Genomic DNA, 17,500 nt, shown 5'->3' with positions numbered 1-17,500 from the left:
GTACCTACGTTGTATCTGGCTTGTTGATGTTAAACATGGCCGACTAGAGTTACGTCATGGTTTTTAACAAAACGCATGGCGTCAATACAATTTTTATGGTTCCTACTCATCCGGAAACTATACCGTTTTTAGACGGTTGGTTACAGATAACAAAACAACGAGGATACACTGTATCTCACAATAATTTAATTGTTCTAGAATATCATTTTGAATGTGATAGAGTCATGCTATAGATAGAATGCGCTTGGCCAAGGAGTTCACAACATTGCCATCCGGAAGTATAACGAACCAACACACAAACTCTGTGTAACCATGAACTTTTATAGTCTGGTTAATACAGTTTAGTGAGAACAACTCACAAACGCGGATGGCAAAAACAATAACAAAGGCCTGAGTGACGTCATCTGCATACTATCTATCGTGAGGTAAGGATTACCCCACTCGACCCAAATAACGGAGTGTCATGCTAAATGCATATTAATTATTATAATCCTGCTATAATGAAAAGGGCAGCCAATACATATGAACTGGAAATGTTGTTCTTTATGTGATTAAATAAAGCATTGTCAAGCAAATTGGTGACTCGCTGATAAATATTGTATATACACGCCTTATAATTCTATAATTCCGTACTGTATGGAAAAATATATCACGATATATAGGTCTCTATCGATCCATAATAATGAATGACCATAAAAGTATCCAAAATAAAAGGTTGAAACTGAAATTGCAATGTATTCGTTAGGTCGTGATTTATCTATTTATTCATATTTTCGCGTGGGGAGGGAGGGGGGAGTGGAAGTCATTTAAAGCAATCATCGATTTTGAAGTAACATTACTCTTGCTAAGATGAGAAAAAAATGTGTATATTGACAAAACGAACAGTCTGGTTCATACCGATCCCCCGGTTATTTAACAATACCCTACTGTGATTTGTAATAATATTGAAACTACACTTAAAGATTAATGTACATGATATTTTACGTTTCCAAGCTCGTGGCAGCGTCTCTAGCCCCCCCCCCCCCCCCCCCCTACAGACCATTCGCACTCCAAACGGAAATTATTCCAACTCGTCTCCCTATAATACAACACAAAATCCTCGATAACCTCGAACTCAATAGCCCTTAAGACGTTAATGGACTAATTATTTTATCTTGGCGATTCCACTACTTTACCTGACCCTGGTATAGCATAAAAGTGTCAGACTTATAGACGACATTAAAATCATTATCATTATCATAGCCATCATCTTCATCGTCATCAGTATGATCATCAACGTCGTCATTAACAAAATAATTAGGAGCAGCAGTAGCATCATCATAATCATCATCATCATCTTCGTTGTCATCATCATCATCATCATCATCATCATCATCATCATCATCATCATCATCATCATCATCATCATCATCATCATCGTCATCATCGTCGTCGTTATCATCCTCATCCTCATCATCATCATCATCATCATCATCATCATCATCATCATCCTCATCATCGTCATCATCCTCATCACCATCATCATCATCATCCTCACCATCATCATCATCGTCATCATCATCATCATCATCATCATCATCATCATCATCATCATCATCATCAAAACCAGCAGCGTTATGGATCCTCTTGCCAGATTTCCACCAACACCAACAAGAAAGGAGATAATAGCATTTGATACTTTGAGGGTCGCCTTCCCTAAATCTGACAACTTCATTAAAATATGCTGCCGGCTCTTCCTCGTCCGGTTTGTTCCAAAATTGTAACCTGCTAAATGGGAATCGTTTTCAGGCAAAGTCAGAGAGATGAAAAGTCAAAAGTCGATTAGTGCGATAATAATAATAATAATAATAATAATAATAATAATAATAATAATAATAATAATAATAATAATAATAATAATAATACATAGTTGATTCATCCAATTAAAATGGAAATTGTTTCGTTTATAGACGTGACATGAATAAAAATGTATAAATTTACTCGTAGTTAAGAATCAATGTATGTGTGTATATATATATATATATATATATATATATATATATATATATATATATATATATATAATGAAATTGTATGTGTATATTAAAAATTTTTAAAGTAGTTAAATCACAGTTGCGCATTAAAATTTGGAATACTATGAGGTAAAAATGAATTGAGATGGCGTGTTGTCTTTGTTTTGATTGATATAGGGCGACGGCTTCTCGTGGAAGTGGGTTATTGCAAGCTTTCAAAGCTCTCTGTAGCTTACTAAGGCAAAATGTCTTGAACAGTCCTTCCATATTTGAAATTCGGTGAGTATAACTCCTGGCCATATTTATCAACCTGTAAATTTTCATAATGTCCCAAATGCATTGTCATATAATGGTGTCCATTCGAGATGAGTGCAGAAGATGCCTTTAATTCATTCAGCGATGTGAGATCCAAATACGTAAAATGGTTATCAGTTTTAGGTAATGGATATATTATCATATTGACAGTTCTCAATGTTTCAAACCTTGTGCGATTTCTTCACTGCTATTTTAGAATTATTTAAGACTTGAGAATTTAATTCTACAGATCGGCATGAGTGATCCTCTGCTGTGTCAAGTGGTCTTGGAAACAATAATACCTGCCGGAAATGTCAGGCAGCCCCAGAGACCAGCAATCACATCGTCTTCCACTGTCCAGTTATTAAACTTGAGGGTGACTACGAAACCGTCCTTAGGGCTGAGGAAGACTTCCGAGGCTGGGTTGACGAAATGAATTTGGAGGTATAGCCATACGCTACTACTACTACTACTACTACTACTACTACTACTACTACTACTACTACTAAAACTACTACTACTACTACTACTACTACTACTACTACTACTACTACTACTACTACTACTACTACTGCTACTACCACTACTACTACTACGACTACGGCTGCTACTACTACTACGACTACTACTACTACTACTACTACCACTACTACTACTACTAAAACTACTGCTGCTACTACTACTACTACTACTACTACTACTACTACTACTACTACTACTGCTGCTGCTGCTGCTGCTACTACTACTACTACTACTACTACTACGTCGTGTCAAGTGGTTTCTAAGAGTAAGCTCTTTCCCTTACTATTTTTCCAAGAGCGAGAACTACAGGGGATAGTTCAACAAACATTCTTGATATGAAATCTACTTTTTCCTTAGCCAGTGAACTGCCTCATGCTGGAAAGCCACGTAAAGACATCTTACTAAGGTGGGGAGGGGGGGGGGGCATCTAAATCGATCGATATTTTTAAATACGTGGCTTTCCAGAGTACGGCAATCAACTCTCCGATCTCGTCAAAATGCAAGTTTCCCATTTTGCAAGGCTTTCAGTTTTCACATAGACCATTCAACAATTTGAAGTCTAATGTACTACCATTATAATTGGATACCTTAAGGATCTGAGGGGTGGCTATTTGGAATCAATAACATCCCCCTGAAAATGGATTCGGCTTTACCATCGAAAGAGGAACATTATGCGGGAAATGAAGAGAGGGAGAGAGTTGGATTTCAAGAGTGAAAGATAGAAAAATTAGAGGTCGGTCTATTTATGATACGCTTGCGGCCTTGTTAAGATTTTTCGAGCACTAGTAATATTGACCTCAATATATGGTTTCAAATATTCAAACAAATGCAATCTACAACACAATGCATGCTCACAGTCGCAACAAACTGACATCGAAAATATAATTGGAGTATTCAATGTTTGTAGCTTTACTGTATTGTCCGGTTTTCTGGCTCTTGTAGTATGACACTCATCATCTGATCGTTAGGTCCATGGTTCGAGTCCCAAATGGGTAGCGCAAAGTTGAGTCCATGGAAAAGCCTCTTTTATCAGGTGTTAAACGATGCAGGTATCAGCGTTGCGTCTGTAGAAATATATGGTACTATCCTCTTACATACCTCATCTCTTTCTCTCTCTCTCTCTCTCTCTCTCTCTCTCTCTCTCTCTCTCTCTCTCTCTCTCTCTCTCTCTCTCTATGTCTGAACTACCTACCTATTTATCTATCTATCTATCTATCTGTCTATATATCTATCTATCTATCTATCTATCTATCTATCTATCTATCTATCTATCTATCTATCCATCTATTTTTATCTTTACCCTTGTATCTCCTCGTTCTCCATTTATATAAAAAAAACATTACTTTATGTTAAATATTTTATGTATATGCTACTAAATGTATTTGAAGAATAGCTTAAAACAAATTAGTATCCATAGAATTAGCAGATGAAAGTTGGTGTTGTCTTATGACCCATTATCCTGCCAAGATTATCACCTAAGCACAACATTTGTTTTGAGATTCAAGGGGGCAAAACCGACTTAATTGGTAAAACTAGGGATCCCATGAAGTAGACATAATATGTTTCAATGGGAAATTTTACACAAATTCGACCATTGTAGTCACACACGGCTTGGTGATATAGTTTCATGAGTTGAGCTGCTTCGAAAAAGAAGAAAATTGCCTATCATTATTTCCCTTAGATTTTGGGAAAAACCCAATTTTACTAGAGCATAATAACAAAAATATTATGAGGAGGCATCCTATTATTTTCCTTTGTTAAAGAAAAGCGTAGGAGTTCAGTCATTTAAACATTATTCTTCCACACATATCAGATATTATATATTTTTTCAAAAGATTTTCACGGGTAATTATTTCTCGACCGACCCCAATACTAGCTATTTCTTAAAGTAAAATTGTTGGAATTTGAGAACCACTCATAGAGAGAAAGATTTAAAATAAGACAGATTTTGGTTTAAATGATATGAGTGAGGTCATTTGAGGGATATAATGATATTGTGCGACGATGTGGTCTTGTTGTATGACACTCGCTTTTGAATGGGAAGGTCTTGTGTTCGAGCCTCGCTCGGTGCATAGTTGAATACTTAGAAAAGACTTTTTACTCACATTCTCTCATCGTACTCAGGTGTAAAATGAGTACCTGGCCGTTAACAGCGTTGTTCTCTCGGAACAAATGTGAAATCGCCTAACAGGCGTCATGGCTCGTCCTACGTGTGCTGCTGTTGGCCAGGGACCCCTTGCAAATCACTTTGCAAACATTTAGTGGATATTGTGCTATATAAAAGCTCAATTATTTCATTTGGGGGGGGGGGGGCTGCTGTTGTTTTTTTGTGTGTGTATTTTTTTATTTTTTTTTTTTGGGGGGGGGGGGAAGCTATCCCGACATAACAGTACCAGATTGAATCGATGGGTCACAAAACAGAAATATTCCCCAACCTTCCATTAATCTCTTTTTAAAATTGTCTTGTTTCCAATTCATGTCTTCGCTTAAAGAAGTTTTAAACGATTTTAGGCGGCAGAGTTTATTTACGAAAATTTGAAGAGATATTGTAAAGAACAAAAGCTCACTGTTTAATGTTTTTTTAAACTTGATAATTTATAAAGATCGATGTCCACTAAACGTGCTAAAAGTGCTTTACAAGACATCCTTAACCAACAGCAACATTCAACATGTAGAACGAAACATGACGTCTTTCAGGTGATATTATTGAGCTTTTGAGCTTTTTTTTATATAGAGCAATTTCCACTAAAAGTGCTCAAAGTGATTTACAATGGGTCCCTGGCCAAAAGCAACACTTAATATGATGGGCGAGATATGACGCCTGTTAGGCGATATTACAATCTGTTTCGGAAAGAGACAACGCTGTTAACGGCAAGGTAATCATTTTACACCTGAGTAAGGTGAGAGAAGGACTCAACTATACGCCGATCGAGGCTCGAACCCAGGACCCTCCGATCCGAAAGCGAGTGTCATATCACATAGCCGCACATTATGACAATCCAATATACAAATGAAAAGTTTTCTAGACATCGTCAATGGGTTTTTTGTTCTTTAATCTTATCATGAAACGTCAGTGCATGGGTAAGATATGTTTACCCACATACACATATAGAACATAATTTAATCAAGTGCTTTTATTTCTCTTTCACTTTGGAATCATGAGTCCTCACCCGAAGCAATCAGCCCAACATTTTGTGAATATTTATCATGATCTGTCATCTATATTGTTTCAATTGAGTGATGCTCAGGATCTGTGAGGCTGATTGTTTTGTGCCACAGGCAAGTATTTAAGATGGCTTTGTATGAATTACATTGCGATGATGTGCGCTTTGTTCATTGAAATATTCGTCCTGAAAGATTAACATTACTGGATACTCTTTTACTCCTCTTAATGTTTAATGGATCGGACGCACTAAGTTTAACAGGATTGATCAACTACTCAATTTTGCGCCGCCTAGATCTAGCGAGATTCGAACCAGGAACCTACTAGGCGAGTGCGTAGTGACAAGACCCGAAAGCCACAAGTACTTCTGGTTATGACCATGGTCATTGATCGACCTTTTACTACCAAAAAAAAATGCTTGTCAAAGAGTGGGCCAGTATGAAATCATTAAGAACCCCACTTTCTCAAGAGATGTTCTTTTGTTTAAATCCCAGTCGAGTTACAGATTAGTCCGCGCTGTCTATTGATTGCATAATATAGCTAGTATTTGCCCTTTCGTGATGCTAACTGGTCTGTCTCAAATCCTGAATAATGAGACACTGGCAGATATTTGGTGTTACCAAGGTAACGTTTATATTTATGACCGAGGAGAAAATTTAACAGTGGTTACACTTTTTGAGATGAATAAAAGAAAAAAAAGAGAGTTTGAGATTGAAAAGAGAAAGTGGCGACACACAATCGAACAATTAAAGGTTGTATTTGAGAGAGTGAAAGATAACAAACAAACAAAAAAGAAAGACAGGGTATATGAGAGTATAACGAGAAAGAAAGAGAGAGAGAGAGAGAGAGAGAGAGAGAGAGAGAGAGAGAGGGAGGGAGAGAGAGAGATTGCGAAAAATAGATGGGGTAAGTGGGAGGAAGAGATAGATATATAGATAGATAGAGAGATAGATAGATAGATAAATAGATAGAGACATAGATAGTAGATAGATATATAGATAGATAGATAGATAGATAGATAGATAGATAGATAGATAGATAGATAGATAGATAGATAGATAGATAGATAGATAGACATTTTTTGTCTGGCATTGTATTGTACAGACATGTTGTGATTTCATTCTAGCATCACGGTCTGTTTCTCAAATTTTCTTGCAGATTGCAAGAGGGTTAACTAATAATATTAGTACCCTCCGATCTTCAAACTCTCAATCATTGATTTCACCATAATCAATGCGCGCATCAATTTTTAAGCTTTTACTGAAGGAAACCTCCAAAGAGCGAAGAAACGGGATACAGTGGACCCCCTTGACACAGTTGGATGATCTGGATTTTGCAGTTGATCTGGCTCTTCTGTCCCACACCCAGGACAGGATGCAAACAAAAACCACAATTATATTCAGACTCTCGGAATCAATTGGTCTAAGAATTTACCCTGTAAAATCAAAGGTCTTTAGGATAGGTACGCGTCAAAGGCAGCAGATAAAAGTAAAGGATAGGAACTGAATATATAGACACTTTCTGCTATCTCGGGGGTATAATTGACATAAATGGAGGCACGGAAGCAGAGATAAAAGCACGGATAGGAAAGGCACATGCTGCATTCACATCTACGAACAGAGTTTGGAGAACTAAAGATATCTCCCTTCGACTAAAGCTAAGACTTTTCATCTCAAACGTGAAGTATGTCCTAATGTATGGATGTGAAACTTGGAATGCATCATTTTCGTTAACAGGCGCATTGCGTAAGCTACTCAGAATAGAATGGATGGATAGAATAAAAAATGAAGAAGTATGGAAAAGAATACAGCAGAAATCAGTGGAAGAGGAAATAGGAAGAAGACGATGGAGGTGGATTGGACACACCCTTAGAAAGAATGACTCCACTATAACAAAGAAAGTATTGGACTGGAACCCTCAGAGCAGAAGATCAAGGGAAGGCCACGGGGAACACGGAGAAGAATTAAAGAAGCTGGTATACAGAGACGTGATAAGACAAGGAACGAGTTTAAAAAGTTAGCTCAGGATAGAGAAGGATGGAAACTGTTTGTCTGTGGCCTATACCCTGACCCAGGGTGAAAAAGCAATGATAATGATGACTGTAGCAAGCCATGTAAAACAAATGCCCAAATTACACAAACTATTTAATTTGTGTACAAACGCTCTTACAGCATTTGACGTCACCAAGATGGTCAACAGTTGAAGAATCTTTGTCATCAATCAGATCACGGATTGAGCTCAATATCATTGACTTTGGTACAATTCGAGATACCACACCGCTAAGCTACCATGTGACAAATGGACAGTCAGGAATTCAAACATTTGACCTAGATATTGAATAATCAGTCTGATAGGCTATATATAGAGCATTAAAATGTATAAAACAATTTCACTCCAGTCGAGACAGGCTGAATTTTTGGATGGTATTTTCTTGTACATTTGTTACTGTTTTGTCTGACACTGTTTCATACACGCCTTTCTAGATTTCAACATCAAGTAAATTGACTGTATTTATTTGTAAATAGACAATAATAATATTGTACTGACTATCTGTAACTTTACCTTATCTACCGGAGTTCCGTCTCCCTACAGAGGTTGAATGTCATGAAACGCGAATCTTCACTCTCAAGGGCCATTACCGAGCAGTTGTTGCCTACTTATTTCCTTTTCAGGACTTCCTTGGTTTGCCCGTGCCTTTCTGCTTGCTACTTTTCCCACAAGCACCGATTTTTGGATGGTGTAGTGTCTCCGAACGTGTCCTTAATAGTTCAGTTTTCTCATTTTAACTTCTGCTAACAGTTTTCTGGACCTTTTGCCTGCATGTTTGATTTCTTTCTGGTCCGTGGTACTCTCAGAATTCTGCGATATACCCGCATCTCAAACGAATCAATTTTTCTTTCTATCACAGGCAAACAAGAATATGGACTATAATAAACATTTAACCATACGCACTTTTGTTTTTGTTGATAGTTTTAAGTTAGTGAGATTGTTTCTCATTTTCATGAAGTTTGTTTTGGGAAATGCTGTTCCTTCGTTTGGCCTCTGCAAAAGATCTGCCATCTTCTGTAATACACTGGCCGAGGTATGTATAAGCTTGTTATACTGCTTTACGTCTACTGTTATGATGGCTTTGGGTTTTTCTTCTGCTCGTGTGAATACCATTATTTTCGTTTTCTGTATATTAATTTTCGGTAGATATTTAGTACTTATTTTATTGGCCTCATCTACTAGTTTCTGCAGGTCTTCTTTGTTTGTTGCCGGTAGTACGGTATCGTCTGCATATCTCAAGTTATTGATATTTCTTCCATTCACAACTACGCCGTTCATTTTATATATTTCTCTGAATATAAATTCTGTATATAAGTTGAAAAGGCACGGTGAGAGGACACAACCTTGTCGGACACCCCGCTTGATTTCCACAGGGTCAGATATTATATTCCCGCTTCTTATTTTGGTAATTTGGGTCCAGTACAGATTTGCAATAATGGCAGTGTCATTTTCATCTATATCTATTTTTCTTAAAGTGTTAATCATCGTTTTGTGGTTTACAGTGTTGAATGCCTTGGAGTAATCAATAAAACATGCGTACAATTCTTTTTGGACATACAGGTGTTTCTCAATCAACATTTTGAGGTTGAAAATCGCTTCTCTGGTTCCGCTATTGCTTCGAAATCTTGCTTGCTCTTCAGTGACTTCGGCATTTATTTTATCCTTTATTACTCTAAGTATGATAGTTAGAGGCAGTTTCAATACGTGGCACATCAAACTTATTGTGCTGTAGTCGGAACATTCTACTGCATTTGCTTTTTTGAGGAGGAGTATAAATACTGATGTTCTTAATTCTTATGGTATATGGGTGCTTTTGTAAAACATGTTACACAGCCCTGTGATAGTTTCTATGCCAACATTAACATTAAACGGGCATTAAAACTGCTTTCTGTCATTTGGATAAGACGCCAATCTATCGCAAATTTGTTATACGTGAGATATATTAGACCGAGCAATCCAATCACTGCACGACCTGGGATCATTAGGAGTCTCTATTATATGAGGCCAGTGCTCTACCTCAGATATAGAGACCCTCTCCACTTAATGACTACCAGTGGGAGGAATATATTACAAGCTACTTGTATAAAGATATTCCAGTCTTGTGTTTTATTTGGCACCAACAATAATACTCATATCGACTGAGACAGCTTGTAAAAAAGACAAAAGAGACAACTGAATATCATTGTAACATTTTACTATTCTCCCATTGGACAACCGCTACTGATACCGAAGAGTTTTAAATTTGTAAACAAGAGAGAGAAATTCAGATCTGCTATTTACCGAAACAAATTCTGTCAACAAATCGAAGTGCTCGATGTCTCCCGGAGATGTCCTGGAAAGGTTCATCGGTCCATTGGGAGAGAATATTTAAGGCTATTGCACTAACGATAGGCAAATAGAGAAAATCAAATTGTAAACACAACGTTTGTTGTTCTCTCATACAATCCATTCCTTCCTCAATAAAACGCCTCACCCCCCCCCCCACCCACACACACACACACTCACACACACGGAGACACACACACACACACACACACAGAAACACACACACATAATTTGTGACCTATTGTCTCAAAACGGTATTATATCGAGATGAACAAGATGCCAGACATTGGTTTTATACGTTTACTTATTTATTTGCGGATAGTTGAGTCCTTGGTAAAGGCTCTTTACTCACATTATCTCATCGTATAGAGAGAAATAAAATGAGCACCTGGCCGTTAACAGCGTTGTCTGTCCGAAAATTTGTATTATCGCCATACCTCGTCCATCATGATAAAAGCTGCTGTTGGCTAGGGAACCCTTGCGCACGGTTTAGTGGATAGTGCCCTATATACAAATTCAAGTTTTGTTTGTTTTGCAAGTCCGAGAGCCCAAATTGCTTCTCATAGTTGTAATGGAAATACTCTCAAACCAACGCAAACTCGTGTCCATTACAACGATGTTAAAACAAGCCCACAATTATAATGACGTCCGGTGATCTGTATTGTAAATGTTTGAACGTTGGTTTTACATACACTGAAATAACTAGAGAGAAAAAAGGAATTTGACTAGTTTACTGTAGTTATATAGAAAAACACGTATTTAAAATGCCAGAAAACTCGTCTTTCAAATATCAATCGATTTAAATGACCCTCATCTTGATAAAAACTCTCAAACCTGGGACTTCACGAAATAAAAAAATAACATTTTAGCGTCTAAACCACATCAACATATTACTGGTTTGATCTGATGGGTCAGATTCTAAACTCATCCATTTATGGGGGAAAAAAGTTGAGCTTTTATATAGTGCAATATCCACTAAACGTGCTCAAAGCGCTTTACAGGGATCCTTGACCAACAGCAACACTTAACATGTAGGACGAGACATGACGTGTGTTAGGCGATATTACACTTTTTTTCCGACAGCGACAACGCTGTTAACGGCCATGTACTCATTTTGCACCTGAGTACGGTGAGAGAATGTGAGTAAAGAGTCTTTTACAAGGACTCAACTATGCGCCGAGCGAGGCTCGAACAAAGGACCTTCCGATCAGAAAGTGAGTGAGTGTCATACTACAAGACCACATAGCCGGACAAAGAAGACGATGATAGCCCATAAAAATAACAATGATAATATTTATAATGATAATATCGTGCTCGCGGGATTATGGTGTTTTCTGACAACCAGTATCCGTTGTGTTCTCAAGATGATCAATAAAACCACACAGGAAATTAGTTCTGACTCGTTTAAAGAAAAAAACATGTGATTTTTTCATATTAATGTTTCTTTTGTTATTATCTTCTCTTTTGCGTTGTCAGTCGGAATAACATTGTTCTTAATGTTATTTCTCCTGCTGATATGTTGATGGCATCCCGCCACCCCCTCTCTCTCTCTCTCTCTCTCTCTCTCTCTCTCTCTCTCTATATATATATATATATATATATATATATATATATATATATATGTGTGTGTGTGTGTGTGTGTGTAATATGATCCTATCTATATATCTATCCATCTATATATTTTTTTTCTTTCTATTTATTATCTATCTCTACCTCTCACACTCACTCTATTTGTATATGTATCAATGTGTGTGTTTGCCTCTGTGTGTGTGGGGGGGGGGGGGGGGTGTGGATGTGTGTGTATTGTATTGATTTTTGTGTAAAAATTAAACTGAGTTCTATGAACTGGGTACAATGGGGATTTTCTTGTCAGAATTCCATTAATGATTCCCAAGAGACTTTTAAAATGTCTATTCCATTGGCAGACTGGAACAACAGAGCATAGCCACAGGGCAGCGCCACGTCGTGAGCTAGGCCGAAGTGACTTGCTCAAGGGCACACGGCGCTGCGTGGTTATCAAACTTGGCATCTTATTGATACGGTACAAAGATCATATCGTGGTGCCACGCTTCTGCATCAGCAAGAGGAGACACTGGAAAGGTGCAGAGTAAGGTCTAGAACATGTCTCACAGTGGTTACCCTACACCAGTGAGGACTGTATAGATAGTATGCGCTTGGCTAAGAAGCTCATAACATTGCCATCCGGAAGTATAACGGACCAACACACAAAACTGTGTGTATCCATGTACGTTTATTGTCGGGTAAATACAGTTCAGTGAGCATTACTCATAAACGCGGATGGCAAAAAACAATAACAAAGACCCGAATGACGTCAGCTTCGAACTATCTATAGATAGTATGCGCTTGGCTAATAAGCTAATAACATTGCCATCCGGAAGTATAACGGACAAACACACAATACTCTGTGTAACCATGAAATTTTATAGTCGGGGTAATGTGAGAATAACTCACAAACGCGGAATGCAAAATACAATAACGTCATCTTCGTTCTATCTATAGATAGTATGCAGATGACGTCACTCAGGCCTTTGTTATTGTTTTTGCCATCCGCGTTTGTGAGTTGTTCTCACTAAACTGTATTAACCAGACTATAAAAGTTCATGGTTACACAGAGTTTGTGTGTTGGTCCGTTACACTTCCGGATGGCAATGTTGTGAACTCCTTGGCTAAGCGCATTCTATCTATACCCGGCCTACGCGTATATATAGTATGCAGATGACGTCACTCAGGCCTTTGTTATTGTTTTTGCCATCCGCGTTTGTGAGTTGTTCTCACTACACTGTATTAACCAGACTATAAAAGTTCATGGTTATACAGAGTTTGCGTGTTGGTCCGTTATACTTCCGGATGGCAATGTTGTGAACTCCTTGGCCAAGCGCATTCTATCTATACGTTGCGCAAAGAATCCGAAAACGCAAGGCATCTGGTTGACCGTTGTATTAGCTAGTAAATTTTTGATCAATCAAAACATTGAATTTGTGCTCGGACAAACATAGATGGTCGTTTATAAGCAATAGCGTGAATGAAGTTGCCCTCTCTCTCTGATCATTGTTATTGGTTTTATTCCGCCAAATGGGTGACTAGTTATCACACAAATTTCTTATCCATATTTTAAACGTATAAATGTACACATAGTTTTCTGTGTTGGTTCTATTGACCAAGCGGTAGAACAGTGGGTATCTTACTTACCATCGATAGTGAAACCTGTGTAGTTCGCTATGTTTACTAATCACTGACGACTGCCCGAGGCTATAGATAGAATGAAGGTGACGTCACTCACGCCTTTGTTATTGTTTTTTTTTTTTCTTTTTTTCTTTTTTTCCACCACGTTTATGAGTAATACGCTTCAACAGTTGTAACGTCACTTCCCTCGTAATGACGCATGGTAACTTAGTAACTGGCTCTAAACTATCGGAACAATGGCGACCGCCTTTATAACATATTTCCCAGAAGAGCATAAAATCGTATCCAGAGGGGAAAAAACATTATAAATCTGATCATGTTTTGATTTTTACACATTCTGATCACAAGACATATGAAAAGTTCTAGCCAGCAAGAAGAATAAAAAGTACCGATTTTCTTTCTTTAGAACCACGATGGCCGTCGTTGCTGGGCGACGTGACATTAGACTATTGAATCCAATTCTCACTTAACAGTATTATCCAGAGTATAAAAGTTCATGGTTACACAGAGTTTTGTGTGTTGGTCCGTTATATTTCCGGATGGCAATGTTGTGAGCTTCTTAGTCAAGCGCAAACTATCTATATAAGTTAACGATGGCTTCGGTTCGCGACTGCACACAAATCCGTGAACGAGTCCGCCACCTGGATTGAGTGAGCATCATAATATTGTAATGTGAGGGACTGATGTTACGAACACATGAGCGCTGACCAAAAGTGACACATTGCCTCAAACGGTTTTATATCTAGAGGATTTAAATGGTGAAAACTGAATTTTGAGTATTAAAAAAAAAAAGAGAGAAAAAAAAAACTTTGGAAAAGTCAATGTGTGTCATTAAGGACGATGAGTATAGATAGAATGCACTTGGCCAAGGAGTTCACAACATTGCCATCCGGAAGTATAACGGACCAACACACAAACTCTGTGTAACCATGAACTTTTATAGTCTGGTTAATACAGTTTAGTGAGAACAACTCACAAACGCGGATGGCAAAAACAATAACAAAGGCCTGAGTGACGTCATCTGCATACTATCTATAGATAGATCGAAGGTGACGTCACCTGGGTCTTTGTCAAAATCTCTCAACACTAGGACATCCCAAGGTCCCAGGTTTAAGAGGGGTTTTTTTTCCAAGATGAGGGTCATTTAAATCGATCGATATTTGAAGGACGAGTTTTCTGGTCAAATTTTTAAAGAGGTGCTTGTCTTTCCAGAGTATGGCAGTTAGCTGGTTAAAGGCGAATGGTGTGTTCTCAAAGGGAGAAATAACCAAAATCTCACATTGATGATGGTCATTAAAAATAATAATATATAATCACTTTTTGGCATCTGGGTCACTTCTATAGATAGAAGGAAGATGGCGTCATTCTGGCCTTTGTTATTGTTTTTTGCCATCCATGTTTGTGAGTAATTATCACTAAACTGTATGAACCAGACTATAAAAGTTAATGGTTACACATTGTTTTGTGTGTTGGTCCGTTATACTTCCCTATGGCAATGTTATGAGCCTCTTAGTCAAGCGAATACTATCTATATTATACCGATTATAAGAGGTGGTTCGCATTTAGAAGCGCGCTGAATATAACGTTATCACACCATTTACTGAAATAAATATATGATGAAAATACCAATATCAAAAGGAAAGAAATAAGAAGAAGAATTTATTAAAGTTTGAATAAAAACAAAATTATTGATTTTTTCAGATATTAAGGGGCGTTTTGGGTCTTTTCAAAAAGATTTCAGTTACCTATAAATTGGGCGGTTTTAATCATTCTGTATCGTCATTATACGAGGTTGAAAAAAAAAAACATTTTTGGTGAAAAATATTAATTCTGTGTCGATAACCGCTATGCGACCTAAGTTGGGGGTCTGACATCAAAAACTATAATAATCTTGTGGCAAACGTTCCACAAAGACTAATGAAAGAATGGCCTCTTATCAACGTTGTAGCATAGTGTGTCGCCATTGAGAAATTTTAAGGCTTCAGAGCTTATGAAATTTTATTTAGAACATTACAAAGTTAAGAATCAAAATGTTATGACAAAATTAATGTTAAAAATATATAAGACAATTCTTATCAAAAATGTCTCTATGGTGACATAATACATTATTCCTGTGACAACGGTGGCAATTTTCAGACGGTTTCATTGAATAGTTTCTGAGAAACGTTTGACACCGAGGAGGAGGAGGAGGAGGAGGAGGAGGAGGAAGAATAGTAGGAGGAGGAGAAGAGGAGGAAGAAGAAGGAATGAAAGAAAGCAAGAAAGAAGAAAGAACATGAGGGGAGAAGGAGGAGGAAGAGCAGGATGAGGGAAGCGAAAGCAAAGGAAACCGATCACGAGGAAATGAAAAGAAAAGGCTGAAATGAGAAGTTTAAGGAGGATTAGGAGAACGAAGGGAGAGTTTTAAGTAGAAGGATTAGAAAGTTGGGAGAGGTGAGTGAAACAGAACAATGATTAAAGCAGAGAATTTGTGTGTATCAGCATTTATATATAAACATATATGTAATATATATTATATCAAATATATATATAAATATTATATATATATATATATTATATATACGAGGAACTACTATTTTTAGTAATATATTCTACTCGTATATATATATATATATATATATATATATATATATATATATATATATATATATAACATTCATATCCATGAGCCTAATGGAGCCCGAGTTTACCCCGGTTTCTATAGCGTGAAACGGACAATCGTAGTTGCTTGCTAACCTTTAGGTAGGACGCTTGTCTGTCGCAAAGAACTTTCGGCCAAATCTTACAGTCTCAGCTACCCATTCACTGTTGGGTGGATAGGGCGGGGGGGGGGGGGTTAGAAAAATTCTCGACTGCACCTGGGATCGATCTTGATCCCTTCGTGTGTGCAACGAGTGCTCTACCAACTGAGCTATCGGGACTATATATATATATATATATATATATATATATATATGGTATAATTTATATACAACTATTATAATGCAAATTGAAACGAAGTGCCTTAATATGTTAACATCAACAATGGAGCAAAGAATAAGGTTTTTTGTTGATCAGTATACATCGATGTTTCCGTCCTCTGGGAAGACACGTATTTGAAAAATTTACTAGAAAACTCGTACTTCAAAAATCGATCGATTTAAATGACCCTCATCTTGGCTTAAACTCTCAAACCTTGGACTTCGAAACTTCGATTTTTGAAGGGCGAGTTTTCTGGCCAAGATTTTTTACAAAATACGTGCAATTTCAGAGTAAGGTAGTTAACTTGTTAACATTGCGTGGGACTTCAACTTATTCAAGTCATTGTACGTATATATATATATATATATATATATATATATATATATATATATATATATTATATATATATATATATATATAATATGTGTGTATGTGTGTGTGTTTATATTGATAAAGTTATTCATATGATAAATATCACTTCATAATTTAAAAATCATATTAATTGGCTTTTATATAATTTCTTTTGCTTGCTCTTACCGCTTTTTCGAGTTCAGTCACAATCATCTGTGCACATTGGTCTTTGTATGTGTTCAATCTTTTAACTCTAGTATCGATGACTTATAACGTTATCCAATTTGAAGTGAAGCTGCTTGCTATATATACTCTATATCCTTAAAGAAATAGCATTTTAGCACTATACGAATTTTTATTCATTCATCTAGCATACATCCGAAATAGTATAACTTAACTGTCTTTAATCATATTAAAACACTATGTCTAAAACTCACATTTAAAAAGTTCTAATTCACCAATCCTAGAAATGACTCAGATGCTTATTTTAGCCTACTTAACACACTCCTTCACAATTTCCAGTATCTTTTGTGATTCTCAAAAGATAAAGTGTTAAAAATATTTAACTGTAACTATTATCAGCACATGACTTAAAATGAAAACTAAAACAATTAATTTT

General features: G+C 36.9%; 1 protein-coding gene across 2 annotated transcripts in view; it reads right to left on the bottom strand.

Annotated features, from left to right (window-relative positions):
• LOC144970952 (uncharacterized) overlaps positions 1-17,500 on the bottom strand; it is a 326,090-nt gene that overhangs the window by 307,330 nt on the left and 1,260 nt on the right. The window contains exon 2 of one of the 2 annotated variants that reach the window (XM_078911163.1): positions 17,068-17,470. The gene's annotated coding sequence lies outside the window, so the exon portion shown is untranslated. Of the gene's footprint in view, positions 1-17,067; positions 17,471-17,500 lie in introns of those variants that run through there. The other variant, XM_078911162.1, reaches the window with a different exon arrangement.

Source organism: Berghia stephanieae, chromosome 4 (assembly GCF_034508935.2).
Source record: "Berghia stephanieae isolate SIO BIC M18660-M18661 chromosome 4, UCSD_Bste_1.3, whole genome shotgun sequence".
NCBI classification, from domain to species: Eukaryota; Metazoa; Mollusca; class Gastropoda; order Nudibranchia; family Aeolidiidae; genus Berghia; species Berghia stephanieae.
The sequence above is the reverse complement of the archived record's forward strand: the minus strand, read 5'-3'. Positions and strand labels throughout refer to the sequence as shown.